Source organism: Polypterus senegalus, chromosome 14 (genome assembly GCF_016835505.1).
Source record: "Polypterus senegalus isolate Bchr_013 chromosome 14, ASM1683550v1, whole genome shotgun sequence".
NCBI lineage: Eukaryota > Metazoa > Chordata > Cladistia > Polypteriformes > Polypteridae > Polypterus > Polypterus senegalus.
In genome coordinates this window covers 10,217,561-10,233,584 of record NC_053167.1, presented here as the reverse complement: position 1 = coordinate 10,233,584, position 16,024 = coordinate 10,217,561, and the positions used below count along the sequence as shown (strand labels likewise).

At 39.4% G+C, this 16,024-nt stretch overlaps 1 protein-coding gene across 1 annotated transcript in view; it reads left to right on the top strand.

Annotated features, from left to right (window-relative positions):
• The first annotated feature begins 1,471 nt into the window (after window positions 1-1,471).
• Window positions 1,472-16,024, top strand: part of asip1 (agouti signaling protein 1) — a 106,583-nt gene continuing 92,030 nt past the window's right edge. The window contains exon 1 of the mRNA XM_039735998.1: window positions 1,472-1,501. The gene's annotated coding sequence lies outside the window, so the exon portion shown is untranslated. The remainder of the gene's footprint in view (window positions 1,502-16,024) is intronic.

The following is a 16,024-nucleotide window of genomic DNA, read 5'->3' as shown; positions in this document are numbered from 1 at the left end:
GAATATCGTTTCTTTCTCTCTAATAAATAAACCGACTTTTTCGAATGCTTGTCCCTGTGATTTGTTAATTGTCATAGCAACTGGACAATTATGGGAATCTGTAAACATTTTAATACGAATGGCATATCAAGATCTCCTTTGGTACCTAATGTTATCTGCATAAGATGTACTACATTACCTTTCTTGTCGCCTGTTAAAATTTTACAAGCAATAACATTGCAATATATACTTCTTTCAACAGTAATTTGGCAGGTGGAAGACTGGATGGTGTTAACGGTTGCAGATATTCTTCGGGATATTGTAAGTTGATGTTTTCATCTTCTGCACCATTACCACTAACTGTTTCAGCACAGTGATACGCGTTTAACCAATTTGCCATGTAACCGATCAACAATTTTCACATAAATTCATTTGACTCCATCATTTATCAGTGCTACGATTGCCTGTATACTCATTTCTTTTGTTGATAACCCATCAGGATGAAATTCTTCGATAAGATTTCAACATAATAAGTCTTCTTTTTTTGGGAAGTTAAAGTGAGGAAAACGTAAATATTTATAAGAGCTGAGAGTGCATGAACTGTGTCTGACAAAAACATTTACACGAATGACAGGGGAGAGGACCGTGGGCGTGGGCCATTAACCATAAATGGTTGAGAGGAGGGCGGGACTTAAAAAATCTCTTGGCAATAGTCTTGTCTCTTCTCAAGATTTTCTTTTATAATAGAGAGATATTTCACAGTCACCTACAACTACCATAAGGACAAAATGTAAGAAAAACAGATGCATTTATATATGTCAAATGTCATGCTATATATAAGGTAAAAAAAAAAAAATCACAATTTATGTAAAACAAGTGGATATCTAGTTGAGATTGGAGAACATATAATTTTCTGTTCTTATTGCATACTATGAAATCAAAACTGAAATTAAATTTGGATTATAATATACATGTATCATTATACACCTACAGCCTATCAGCTTAATTGTTGTTAGCTGTTTTTATAATCATTAGAACTTTCCTAATTACACAGAATTTATATGCCCACATGCCTTTTCGTCATTATTGTATTACTCAGAGTGGAATGTTAGGAGTGATTTTAGTTATTGCCAGGCAAAAATCATCATACACTTCATTCTATTGCACGTCTTTGATTTTGATCTTAATCGGTGTGCAAAATTTGAAAAATATGCTTTTGGTAGATGGCAGGATTAGTTTGGTCATTATATGACATGCTAGCCTTGGAGTATTGTCTGGTCCTCTCACCAGCCACAATTTTTTTTATTTATGTTAAAGGAATATATTTTTTAATTCAGAATGTGAATGAATATCCAGGAGCTTATCCTCAAAGTGCAAGTACTCCACATCCTCTTCTTTTCTGATGAACAGGTCCATCACCCTTGTGTTCTTGGCAGAATATTTATTGCGATCAGAGAATAATAAATTCATCTACTTCTGTAGCTGCTCCACATGGGAGGGAATACATGTGCAAAAGCATCAGGTAAAATCCCCTCATGTGTGCTTTCAGTAATGTTGGAATATGCTAGAGCTCCCCTTTGTCCTGCTTGTTTTTCTATATTCATATTTTTTTTTTTAAAATGCATCCAGGATATCCTTGCATTTAATAAGAGTAGTCTCTGATACATGAGACAATTGTTTGTCTTGTACAACTGAATATACAAGGTGGGGCATAAAGATCTCCCACATTTCAAGGGAGAACTGTGCAGGCTGTAGCGGGCGTAGAGAGGTGGGGTAGGTCTCATTCGGTAGGTTAGTTTCTACTGTTTTCAGAACACGTCATGAGCTGGACCGGTGAACATTGGGGCTTTGTTGTTCAAGCATATTGTGAGAACAACAGTTCTGTGATAGCGACGCACACACTTCACTCTCAGTCAAAATGCATCTGTACCAGATTGGAAAACGATTTTGCTATGGATTTCCAAATGTCGGGCAACTGGGTCCACACTGAAAAGAAAATCACCTGGCAGACCTAGGATTGTTAGAATGCCAGAAAAGGTGGCATAAGCAGTAAAGCATTCATTCAGCAATCGCCAAAGCATTCTGCTGAGAGTATTGAGGGAAATGTTCCTTGGGCGTTTGATCTCTTTAAGGTGAGATGTGGGGTGGCCGGCACAGTCACCAGATTTAAGCCCATGTGACTTTTGCCTTTGGAGATCTCTTGAGGATTTGAAGGAAAGGATCAGAAAGGAAATCAATGTCATTCCGCCTAAGATGACCCAGAGAGTGATGGAGAACTTCTGGGAACGTCTTCAGCAATGTTTTGCCAACGACGGTCACCATTTGTCTGATTTTTTTTTTTAGATAGCCTTGTTCATTTTTTATACCCCTTCAAAATGTGGAAGATCTTTACACCCCACCCTGTATTAAATAGATATAACATCTTAATAAGAATCTCTTACCTGGAACTCTTTCATCTTAATTTGACATTCAATGAAACATACTAGCTTTTGACTAAGTGACATCGGGCACACCTTGGTGTGCAAGAAGAGTGTCTGGAATACGAAAAGCTGTGCAATGATATATGCTGCTTCAACAGGATTTTATAAAGTTCAGTATTATCCTTATGGCTTTTATAGTTTCATTGAGATCCTCAGACAAATGTTTACTCACTACAGTTTGTTTGTTTGTTTATCAATCAAACAACTATTGGTGACCTTGATTTTCTTCTTATCATTTAAGACGTCCCATCAATGCAGCCTGAAACAAAATTATCATAGAGAAGGATGTGCTTTGTGAAAAGAGAAAAATACATATTAAACACATAGAAAATATATTTGCCTAGTGTGGCTGTGGTCAGATTTGCAGGTTTTTCTGCAGATATTTGCACACAATTCTGTTCACCAAGTTACAAAAGAGACATAGCAGCATTTTAAATTGTGCAGATGATAACAACAAAGTGCATTCTAGGACTTAAGGATATATTCTTCTCTGACAGACTAAGAGAATTAAAAGTATTTCATCTTGAACAGAGGAGACAGTATTGGGACCTAATCCAGGCCTTTAGAATTCTTAAAGTCATTGATATAGTAGATCAAACAGAGTTCTTTCGACTAAATTGTGAATCACAAACTCAAGGAGACCATTGAAAATTAAGGGGAAGTGCATTTAAGACTGAAGTCAGGAATCACTTTTTAAATCAAAGAGCTGTGGGAATCTGGAACAAACTACAGAGGCATCTAGTTGAAGCAGAAGCCTTAACAACCTTTAAGAAGTATCTGGAAGAGATATTGGGTCAGGTTAGCTACAGTATTAGCTAAAAAAAAATGAGCTTCATGGACAGAATAGTCTCCAATTGTTTATAAAATTTCTTATGTTCTTATTTATAAGAATATTTTATTTAAAATCTGTTTTATTGATATACTTCTGAGATACAATAAGAATACCCTTTTAAATAGGGAAGTGGTACACTGTTTACTTGTGGATCTGAATTATTCATAAGTTGAATTGTTCTAGTACCACAGAGGAACTACATACTTTTTATGAGACTGTGTTCCTTTAATGCAAGTAGTGACATCCTTTATATCCTATTATAAAAAAAAAATCCTGGAAAGGAAAAGCAGGGCGATGAGACGTGATCTTCTCGGAAGACACTTAAAAGATCTGCATGATGCAAACAATATCAAATAAGAGCACTCAGTAGTGTAAAGGCACGTAGCACACACAGATCCTCTGCTCTCAGCACATTTAAAGCGTATAAGGACAATATGTTCTAGATGAAACGTCAACGACTAAGCAAAGAAGAAAGAGCAGCATGGAGAAAAGAGACCCAAAAGTGTTGGAGAGAAAAAAAGGCAGATAAGAGATTATGAAAGCAGTGGAATTCGAAAGGCTCAAACAAACGATGGCACGATATACATGCAGTGAAAGGTATAGAATATGAAAGCAGTAAAATTTTAAAGTATTGTAGCACCCAGGTTGAAGCCTTTTTTGTTTTAAGTAACTGTTAGGTCCGATTGAGGGAGGGTGGAATACAGCACGGAAGACTGATAACGGGGTATTGATTGATGCAGGAAGGGGGGGGGCGACACCCGGGGTATGAGGGGTTGGAGAGGGTGCTAGAAAGTTGTGTTTGGGGTTACGTAGTCGGTGATTGTTCAAGTAAAACTTTTGTGACACTTGATTATGTCAGTTGCTACAGTATCAAAAAAAAGATAGTAAAGATTGTATTAGTGCAAACAAATGGAAATTAATCATCAGGACCAGGTGTAATTGAAAAAATAGCAGGACAATGCGAGGTCAGAAATAAAAGGCAAAGAGCAGAAAACAAAGTATTTTCGCCTTCACGTCATTCAATGCACAAAACATAGATTTACACAATAATGGCCCATGCGCTATGAGAATCTGTGGTCCTGCAACAGTTAAAGCAACGACAAGTTTAATTTCAAAGAAAGCACAATTCGTTTAGGTGTATATTTATGATCACAGAAAAGCAATGCAAATTTTAACAGATGGCAAGAAAGGTAATGTATATATTCTGCGGATAACATTAGACACTAAAGGAGATCTTGATATGCCATTCATATTTAAAAAGTTTACAGTTTCCCATGAGAATAGCTTTTGCTATGACAATTGACAAATCACAGGGACAAACATTAGAAAAAGTCGTATTATTTATTAGAGAAACAGAAACAATATTCACTCACGGGCAGTTATACGTTGCGTTCTCACAATATAGCTACAAAAACAGAATCAAAATTCAATGCAATCTTGAAGAAAAGTTACTTCCAAATATTGTTTTTAAAGAAGCTTTAAAATAAAAGTGCAAATAATGAAATTGAAACAATGCCAATGAAAAAAACTAAGCATTTAAAATTGTATATCTGAATAACCAAACACAGGGGTTGGTGAGCGAAGTGAGCAGGGGGAAGAGCCCCCTAGTATTCTATATGGCAAGGCGTCGGTCTCATAAACTGAAGATCATGGGTTCAAACCCTGTCCGTGCCTACTTTAAAACCAGCCACAGGGGATGCAAAAACCAGTGTGTTTCTTTGTGCTGGTCCCGGATAAATGGGGAGGGTTATGTCAGGGCATCCAGTGTAAAATTTTGCCAAATCAATATGCGGACAACAATACAAATTTCCATACCGGATTGGTTGAGCCATGGGGTAACAACAACCATTACCAGTACTGTTAGCCAACAGGGTGCTGGCGGAAATTGGGCTACTCTTGGCTGAAAAAGATGAAGGAGAAGAAGAGGGAGAGATGTGTCCAGAGGCAGGAGGAGAGGAGGAACGTAAATAGAGTGGAACTGAGGGTAGGAACATTGAATGATGACAGTATGACTGGTAAGGGGAGAGAGTTAGCAGATATGATGGAGAGAAGGAAGGTTAATATATTGTGTGTGCAGGAGACCAAATGGAAGGGGAGTAAGGCCAGGTGCATCGGAGGTGGATTCAAATTGTTCTATCATGGTGTGGATGGAAGGAGAAATTGAGTAGGAGTTATTATGAAGGAACAGTATGTCAAGAGTGTTTTGGAGGTTAAAAGAGTGTGAGACAGAGTAATGATTAGGAAGCTGGAAATTTGAGGTGTGATGATGAATGTTGTTAGTGCATATGCACCGCAAGTTGGGTGTGCAATGGGTTAGAAAGAAGATTTTTGGAGTGAGTTAGATGAAGTGATGAACAGTGTACCCAAGGGACAGAAAGTGGTGATTGGAGTGGATTTCAATGGGCATGTTGGTGAAGGGAACAGTGGAGACGAGGAGGTGATGGGTAGGTATGGTGTCAAGGAGAGGAATGAAGAAGGTCAGAGGATAGTAGATTTTGCCAAAAGGATGAATATGGCTGTGGTGAATACCTATTTTAAGAAGAGGGAGGGACATACGGTTATGTACAAGAGTGGAAGAAGATGCACACAGGTAGATTACAATACCTTGAGCATGGCAAAGGCACTATATAAATAAAATGTAGTATTATTATTATTATTATCCTATGAAGAAGAGTCAATCTGCAGACTGAAGACTGCAAAGTGGTGACAGGGGAAAGTGTAGTTAAGCAGCATAGGACGATGATCTGTAGGATGACATTGGAGATCAAGAAGAGGAAGAGAGTGAGGGCAGAGCCAAGGATCAAATGGTGGAAGTTGAAAAAGGAAGACTGCAAGGTTGAGTTTAGGGAGAAGGTGAGATAGGCAATGGGTGGCAGTGAAGAATTATCAGACTGTTGGAAAACTACAGCAGATGTAGTAAGGGTGACAGCAAGAAGGGTGCTTAGCATGGCATCTGGACAGAGGAAGGAGGAAAAGGAAACCTGGTGGTGGAATGAGGATATACAGGAGAGTATACAGAGAAGGAGAAAGGCAAAGAAGAAGTGGGATAGTCAGAGAGATGCAGAAAGTAAACAAGAGTACAAGGAGATAAGGCATACAGTGAAGAGAGAGGTGGTGAAGGCTAAAGAAAAGATGTATGATAAGTTGTATGAGAGGCTGGACACTAAGGAGGGACAAAATGAAATGTACCTATTGGCTAGACAGAGGGACTGAACTGGGAAAGATGTGCAGAAGGTTAGGGTAATAAAGGATAAAGATGGAAACATACTCACAAGCGAGGAGAGTGTGTTGAGCAGATGGAAAGAGTACTTTGAGAGGCTGATGAATGAAGAGAACGAGAGAGAGAAGAGGTTGGATGATGTGGAGATAGTGAATCAGGAAGTGCAATGGATTAGCAAGGAGGAAGTAAGGACAGCTATGAAGAGGATGAAAAATGGAAAGGGCGTTGGTCCAGATGACATACCTGTGGAAGCATGGGCGTGTTTAGGAAAGATGGCAGTAAATTTTTTAACCAGATTGTTTAATGGAATCTTGAAAAGTGACAGGATGCCTGAGCAGTGGAGAAGAAGTGTACTGGTGCTGATATTTAAGAATAAGGGGGATGTGCAGGACTGTAGTAACTACAGGGGGATAAAATTGATGAGCCACAGCATGAAGTTATGGGAAAGAGTAGTGGAAGCTAGGTTAAGAAGTGAGGTGATGATTAGTGAGCAGCAGTATGGTTTCATGCCAGGAAAGAGCACCACAGATGTGATGTTTGCTCTGAGGATGTTGATGGAGAAATTTAGAGAAGGCCAGAAGGAGTTGCATTGCGTCTTTGTGGACCTTGGAGAAAGCATATGACAGGATGCCCCGAGAGGAACTGTGGTATCGTATGAGGAAGTCGGGAGTGGCAGAGAAGTATGTAAGAGTTGTACAGGATATGTACGAGAGAAGTGTGACAGTGGTGAGGTCTGCGGTGGGAGTGACGGATACATTCTAGGTGGAGGTGGGATTACATCAGGGATCGGCTCTGAGCCCTTTCTTATTTGCAATGGTGATGGACAGGTTGACAGAAGAGATTAAACAGGAGTCCCCATGGACTATGATGTTTGCTGATGACATTGTGATCTGTAGCGATAGTAGGGAACAGGTTGACGAGACCCTGAAGATATGGAGATATGCTCTAGAGAGGAGAGGAATAAAGGTCAGTAGGAACAAGACAGAATACATGTGTGTGAATGAGAGGGAGGTCAGTGGAATGGTGAGGATGCAGGGAGTAGAGTTGGCAAAGGTGGATGAGTTTTAATACTTGGGATCAACAGTACAGAATAATGGGGATTGTGGAAGAGAGGTGAAAAAGAGAGTGCAGGCAGTGTGGAATGGGTGGAGAAGAGTGTCAGGAGTGATTTATGACAGATGGATATCAGCAAGAGTGAAAGGGAAGGTCTACAGGATGGTATTGAGACCAGCTATGTTTTATGGGTTGGAGACGGTGGAACTGACCAGAAAGCAGGGGACAGAGCTGGAGGTAGCAGAGTTAAAGATGCTAAGTTTTGCATTGGGTGTGACAAAGATGAAAAGGATTAGAAATGAGGGCATTAGAGGGTCAGCTCAAGTTGGACGGTTGTGAGACAAAGTCAGAGAGGCGAGATTGCGCTTGTTTGGACATGTGCAGAGGAGAGATGCTGAGTATATTGGGAGAAGGATGTTAAGGATAGAGCTGCCAAGGAAGAGGAAAAGAGGAAGGCCTAAGAGAAAGTTTATAGTTTTGGTAAGAGAGGACATGCAGGTGATGGGTTTGACAGAGCAAGATGCAGAGGACAGAAAGATATGGAAGAAGATGATCCGCTGTGGTAACTCCTGACGGAAGCAGCCAAAAGAAGACGAAGAAAAGGCATACTGGGCCAATAACATCACTACAAGAGAGGTCATCTGAATCATCAGGCTAATTGAGAAAGCAGGCTCATTTATGGGACACACTCTCAACCCACTGAAGGTAATAGTGAAGGAAAGAATGAAAACAAAACTGATGGCCATATTGAATAATGGTACATATCCTCCCTGACACATTAGCATTGAGGACTTTTAGCCAATGAATTACATTAAATCACTAGGGCTCCTTCACATCTATGTCTATTTTCTTTAATAATGCCTCACTGTGACTGTTCTCTTCTCTTCAGCCTATTCAGAAATTTTCCCCTTTATTTTTTTTGTAATTCGCATGTGTGTTTGTGGGAAGGAGGGGGTTGTTGTTGTTACTTTTTATAATATTTCTATATTTTTTCAGCTTTTGTTAAAGCTAAATTTCTTTGTTTGACAAAGTATCTATCTGCCCTCTTGCGCCACGGGGAAGATATAGGTCCCCAGTCATCTATCTATCTATCTATCTATCTATCTATCTATCTATCTATCTATCTATCTATCTATCTATCTATCTATCTATCTATCTATCTATCTATCTATCTATCTATCTATCTGCCAACATCTTAGTTCATCACATTGAAGAGAAAACTAGCCTGTTTTCAACTTTTCCTTCAATCTGTTCTCAATGTTTCCTGCCATTCTTTCAATTCCTTGTTTCCCTGTATTCTTGAAAAATTGTACTGTTCACGCATTATTTCTGCCATTTTCACATAAGTGGGTTTGATTAACTCTTTTCTGAGTATGTGGCTTTTTTGCCTGTGAAATCATCAGCTCTGACTCAAAAAAATGCAAAAATGTGACAATGGCCTTCCTGTGGTCACTACCAGTCCTTGCAATAACATTTGCAGCCTGTTTGGCATCAAAAGTTCTTTCTTTCCAAAAAAAAAACCTCACTTGGCTTACCCACTATTTTTCATTTCAGTGTCTCCTCAGTTTATTTGATTTCATACTTTAATTTGGTAGCTTCTCTACGCAAATGGAACACTTCGTTTTAGTTTTGAGTTTTACCCATTACAAATTTGTAAACTTAGTGATCTTAGTAAACTTTCATTTACTTTTAACAGATCAAAACTGCATTTCTTGTTCAAACTTTGTACTACATACATACACTCTTAAAAATAATGGTGCCAAAGTGGATGTTCAGAGCATCAGAGCATTGCTATAGGGAAACCATTTTTTGGTTACAAACTTGACCCATCCGCATGAAGGTCTCAGAATGAACTTTTATTTATCAGGATCCATACTGTAATTAACCATGAATATTGTATATGGTAGCAGGTTTGAGAAATACCAATGTGATATGGTTAAAAAATAATTGCTGCATATATACAATGGCATATGCTAGATAATGTCCTGCTAGGTAGCCTACAATATATTTTAGATTTTCTTTCTACATAATTGAGCATTTTTCAAAGCACAAAGAGACAAATTCATATGAAGACAGTTCTTTCCTGAATGAAATGTTACTTGGTCAAGCAATAGAGCAAAAGAGGAAACACAGAACCCAGTAAGAACTATAAAGTGCCATTAAAGAACCATTACTTTCAAGAGTGTAGTTATCTTTTCAGGTTGCTAATTAGCAGGCTTGGTAACAATGGTTGTGTTAACAGCTGTGCTAAGAGGGTGTGAAAGTGACTGCTGTGGGTGCCATTGGTAGAATGAAAGATGCAGAAAATAAGTTTTCATACCAAACTCAAAATTCCTCCCCTAAATTGTCTTTTAATTACAGATTTTCACCATTAAAAAGATAGAAAATTCATTAAAGACTAATAAGCCCTTCAATCTTGATGGAATTTTACCAGTATTGTTGAAAGATATGAAAGACATTATTTATACAATTTAACCAAGCAAATGACTCTCACAAGTTAGAAAATGTACACATGATGTGTTTTTAGACTTCATTAACTGATTTGAAAGTTGTACTCTTTTACATTTTTTAGTTATTCAAAAAAAATCTGTTATATTTTTGTGTATTAAATACTTTTGAGTAAGTCATATTAAAAAATAACAGTGATAATAGAATACATGCATTAAGACTACATTAAAGACATGCTTTGTAACAGTACTTTACAGTATCATGTATTGTAACAAGTTAGCCCAAACAGGATTATAGTGGCTCAATAGCTTTTATACACAGCAGATTTAAATGCCGTCACTACATTTTTTAATAAATAATGTCTTTCATTTCTTTCAACAGTACTGGTAAAATTCCATGAAAGGTGGGGGTCTTACTAGCCTTTAATTCATCAACAGCATGAAAGATATCTAACATTTGTTAACTTACAGCCTGCTTTGCCTGAGGCATTCCAATTATTTCTTGCGTTAAATATTTGAATGTAATATTTAGCTGGTTCTATTTTTGCTGCTTATTTTAAATGATTTATTCTAGTGTGCTAATTCTTGATTTTTATCTTTAAAAAGTACTAGAACACTGTTTGTTGTTTCAATAGAAATTCCTTGTCATTTTTTTAATCTTTCAAATATTTTTTTATTCTCATGTTGAAGTTTTAGATATTTCTCTAGTTTCAAAACGATTGTTTAATTTTTCTGAGTGATCTTTTGAATTCCTATATTTTTGATAGTGTCAGATTAGATAGATAGATAGATAGATAGATAGATAGATGCTTTATTAATCACCAATGGGAAATTCACATAATCCAGCAGCAGCATACTGATAAAAAAAAAAAATATTAAATTAAAGAGTAATAAAAATGCAGGTAAAAACAGACAATAACTTTGAATTATGTTAATGTTTAACCCACAGGTGGAATTAAAGAGTCGCATAGTGTGTGGGAGGAACGATCTCCTCAGTCTATCAGTGGAGCAGGACGGTGACAGCAGTCTGTCGCTGAAGCTGCTCCTCTGCCTGGAGGTGATACTGTTCAGTGGATGCAGTGGATTCTCCATGATTGACAGGAGTCTGCTCAGCATCCGTCGCTCTGCCACAGATGTTAAACTGTCCAGCTTCATTCCTACAATAGAGCCTGCCTTCCTCACCAGTTTGTCCAGGTGTGAGGTGTCCCTCTTCTTTATGCTGCCTCCCCAGCACACCACTGTGTAAAAGACGGCACTCGCCACAACCGTCTGATAGAACATCTGTAGCATCTTATTGCAGATGTTGAAGGATGCCAGCCTTCTAAGGAAGTATAGTCGGCTCTGACCTTTCTTACACAGAGCATTAGTATTGTCAGTCCAGTCCACTTTATCATCCAGCTGTGCTCCCAGGTATTTATAGGTCTGTACCCTCTGCTCACAGTCTCCTCTGATGATCATGGGGTCCATGAGGGGCCTGGGCCTCCTAAAATCCACCACCAGTTCCTTGGTCTTGCTGCTGTTCAGGTGTAAGTGGTTTGAGTCGCACCATTTAACAAAGTCCTTGATTAGGTCCCTATACTCCTCCTCCTGCCCACTCCTGATGCAGCTCACAATAAAAGTGTCGTCAGCGAACTTTTGCACGTGGCAGGACTCCGAGTCATATTGGAAGTCTGATGTATATAGGCTGAACAGGACCGGAGAAAGTACAGTCCCCTGCGGCGCTCATTGCGTTGCTGACCACAATGTCAGACCTGCAGTTCCCAAGACGCACATACTGAGGTCTGTCTGTAAGATAGTCCACGATCCATGCCACCAGGTATGAATCTCCTCCCATCTCTGTCAGCTTGTCCCTAAGGAGCAGAGGTTGGATGGTGTTGAAGGCGCTAGAGAAGTCCAAAAACATAATTCTTACAGCACCACTTCATCTGTCCAAGTGGGAGAGGGATCGGTGTAGCATATAGATGATGGCATCCTCCGCTCCCACCTTCTCCAGGTATGTGAACTACAGAGGGTTGAGGGCGCGGCGGACCTCTGGCCTCTGGTGGTGAAGCAGCAGCCACTCCATGGTCTTCATCACATGTGATGTCAGAGCGACAGGCCGGAAGTCATTCAGCTCACTAGGACGTGATACCTTTGGGACTGGGGTGATGCAAGATGTTTTCCAAAGCCTCAGGACTCTCCCCTGTTCCAGGCTCAGGTTGAAGATGCACTGTAGAGGGCTCACCAACTCCAGCGCACAGGCCTTCAGCAGTCGTGGCGATACTCCATCTGGACCCGCTGCTTTGCTGGCACGAAGTCTCCTCAGCTCTCTACTCACCTGCACTGCTGTAATTGTGGGTGAGGATGTCTCTCCTATGCTGGTATCAGCAGAAGGATAATTGGAGGATGCAGTAATCCGATGTAAGTGTGGGTTGGGTGTTCAAACCTGTTAAAGAAGTTGTTCATCTGGTTTGCTCTCTCCACGTCTCTCTCGATGGTGGCACCCTGCTTTGAGCTGCAGCCAGTGATGATCTTCATCCCATCCCACACTTCCTTCATACTGTTATTCTGCAACTTCTGCTCCAGCTTTCTCCTATACTGCTCCTTCGCCGCCCTGAGCTGGACTCAGAGTTCCTTCTGCACGCACTTGAGCTCATGCTGATCACCGCCTTTAAAAGTCCTTTTCTTCTGGTTCAAAAGGCCCTTGATGTCACTTGTAATCCATGGCTTGTTGTTAGCATAGCAGCGTACTGTTCTTACTGGAACTACAATGTCCATACAGAAGCTTATGTAGTCAGTAGTGCAGTCAACAACCTCCTCAATTTTCTCACTATGTGATACCTGCAGGATATCCCAGTCTGTAGTTCCAAAGTAGTCTCTCCGAGACTGCTCTGCCTCAGGAGACCACTTCCTGAATGAGCGCGTAGTTGTAGGTAGCTCCCTCAGTCTTGGTTTGTAGTGAGGCTGAAGCAGAACCAGATTATGATCTGCTTTCCCAAGCACAGGCAGTGGGGTGGTGCTGTTTATTCATTCACAAAGGCAGTGTTGTCACTGTTTATATTTTATTTGCTTTTGGTGTATAGTAGGAGTGCACTAATCCCAACCATAGGCTTTGATTAGTATGCTTCTAACATGATGGTATCATAGTTGCAAAGTTTTAATTTTATGGTTTCTATTGAACATCCTTCTCAGCGTCATCAGTTATGTTTCAACTTAATAAAATGAGCTCCTTCCCAGTCAGTCTTGGCGGTGATCTCATCAGACCTGCCTCTACTGCAAAGAATTTTGGTGTCATTTTTGATTCCTCCCTTTCTTATTCTACCCACATAAACCACATTAAGAAACTTTCTTACTTTCTTCTCCATAACATATCTCATGTTCGCTCCTTCCTATCCTTTTCTAATGCTGAGAAACTTCTCCATGCTTTTATCACATCCCACATCGATTATTGCAATTCCCTACTGGCAGGTGCCCCTTCTAATCTTATATCACAGCTCCAGCTTATTCAAAACTCAGCTGCAAGAGTCCTTACTCGCATTCACTGGCTCCCTGTGTCTTACAGAATCGAATATAAAATCCTACTAATAACCTACAAAGCCTTAAATGACCTTCTCCATCACTATGTGCCTATCCGCCCACTAAGATCCTCTGATTCTGGCAATCTTGTTGTGTCCCACACTAATCTACACTCCATGGGTGATAGCAGGGCCTTCAGCTGTATAGCGCCCAGACTCTGGAATGACCTACCGAAATTAATCAGTTTAGCTGACTCCATGAATTCTTTTAAAAAACAACTCAAAACTCATCTGTTCAGTATTTTAGCTCTGCCTGACTTTATTAGCCTTCTCTCAGTTTACCTCTCTGTCAAGATGCTCATGTAACCTGTGTGTGTGTGCTAGACCATCAATTATGTTGTCTGTTAGGCTTTTTTCTCTGAATGTACTGTCTTAATCATCTTTATTTATTTATCTGGTTTGTACAATGCTATATACTGTATACCCTGCCGTTCTTTCTTAAATTCTGTGAAATGCCTTGAACATGGGAAAGGCGCTATATAAATAAAATGTATTATCCATTAATCCATTATCCAACCCGCTATATCCTAACTACAGGGTCACGGGGGTCTGCTGGAGCCAATCCTAGCCAACACAGGGCACAAGGCAGGAAACAAACCCTGGGCAGGGCACCAGCCCACCGCAGGGTGCACACACACACCCACACACCAATCACATACTAGGGACAATTTAGCATCACCAATATACCTAACCTGCATGTCTTTGGACTGTGGGAGGAAACCGGAGCACCAGGAGGAAACCCACGCAGACACGGGGAGAACATGCAAACTCCACGCTGGAGGAGTATTATTATTATTATTTTTTCTTTTTCAGTCATAGGATTATTGTGATCCAAAGAAATAATTTAGAAATTACAAAATCATTGGATGTAGATCATGCTTTAACTTGGTGTTTACACAAGTTGCATTCAGTTTATTGGTTCCATACACAAAAAATAAACCATTATTTCTCACTAACTAGCTCAATAATTGCAAGTGTTTATGTCACATTATTTTTCCCTGCAGTTTTTCAATTTTGATAATGTAAGTTGTTTTTCTTTTGCACCCCACAGGAAAAAATAAATAATAATAATTCAAAAAATATGTAGTCTATGTAGTTTAATATGTTTAATCATTTGAACTGATGCTGTAGTGTACTCTGTGTCGACGTAAGCATAGGTAAATCCTTAGACAATTCACAAAAATGTACCTAAATAGGTGCTGCTACTATAGGAGGAGGCATCAGAAATAACAGAACAAGATTTCAAACCAAATGAAAAATGCAACATCTAAATTCATCCCCTGTAAATTAAGCAGTCTGTGTAGTAAAAATGTACAACGTGTAGCGGTGTATTGCATTTCAGACAAACCTGTAAATTCCAACGTTTGTCTGTCTGTTTGTCCGCTTTTCACGAGAGAACTACTTAACGGATTTAGATCGGGTTTTGTTCTATAATTTTCTTGAACAGTCCAGTTGATTTTGCGACTTCTCTCATTGCGCTATGTATCACAGTTTTCTTGCGGTACCGAGAGAGACGCAGCGAGCCGAGTGGTGGGGGGCGGGGCCCTCCTCACTTACGAACCAGCCTCGGGGCGTAACCTTACCTCTGCTTAGCTAGCCAATGAGAGAACCCGGATGTAGATCTTTTTTTTCTATAGTTTGCTTGAACATTCCGGTTGATTTTGCGACTTCTCTCATTGCGCCAAGACAAGATTCATGGTTTGCTTGCAAGGACAGATATATTCGAGACAGAGGCTGCGGGCTGAGGGGAGGGGGAAGCGTTACATCAGTAGTGGGGAGCTGGGCGGGGCCCTCCTCACTGTCCTGTTTCACTTCTACGTTCACGGGGCACGGCTAGTAAAATAATAAAATTAAACCATCTGAGCGTAACATAAATATTTATAACTATCATTTAAATTTATTGGAAAAAATACTTTTAAATTCTATAATATTCTATTTGACACTTTAATTTATTTTCATTTTTGGTTTAATTTGGACTTTAGAGTCAGGTACTTGATAGAAATGTCGCAATATACATAATTTCACTGCCGTTGATTTCTTTGCATATATGGGAATTTTAGAGCGCAAATTGGCTTTTTCTTTGCTTTATATTCAGAAAGCTTTCTCAAGAATAAATTAGTAAATAACAGAATACAATGTCCTATCTAAAGTGCATCAATAGTTATCTCTGAGTAAACCATGCCAGCTTTAGCTTTGTCATTTAATAAAAATTATATTAAAGTTTATGTATGATTACATTTTGTGTATATATATAGTCCATAATATCTATGTGCCATAGATGCACTATCACAACTAGGAGTGGCAATCAGGCAGACATTTGTTCACCCCTGAAAAGTATACTGAGTTTGAAGTGCTGAAGAATACATTCACGATCGGCTATACAAGCAAGTAGGGAAATGTGCCTATGCAGGGATGACATTTAATAACATTTAATATTTACTGTGACATCTAAACTTGCT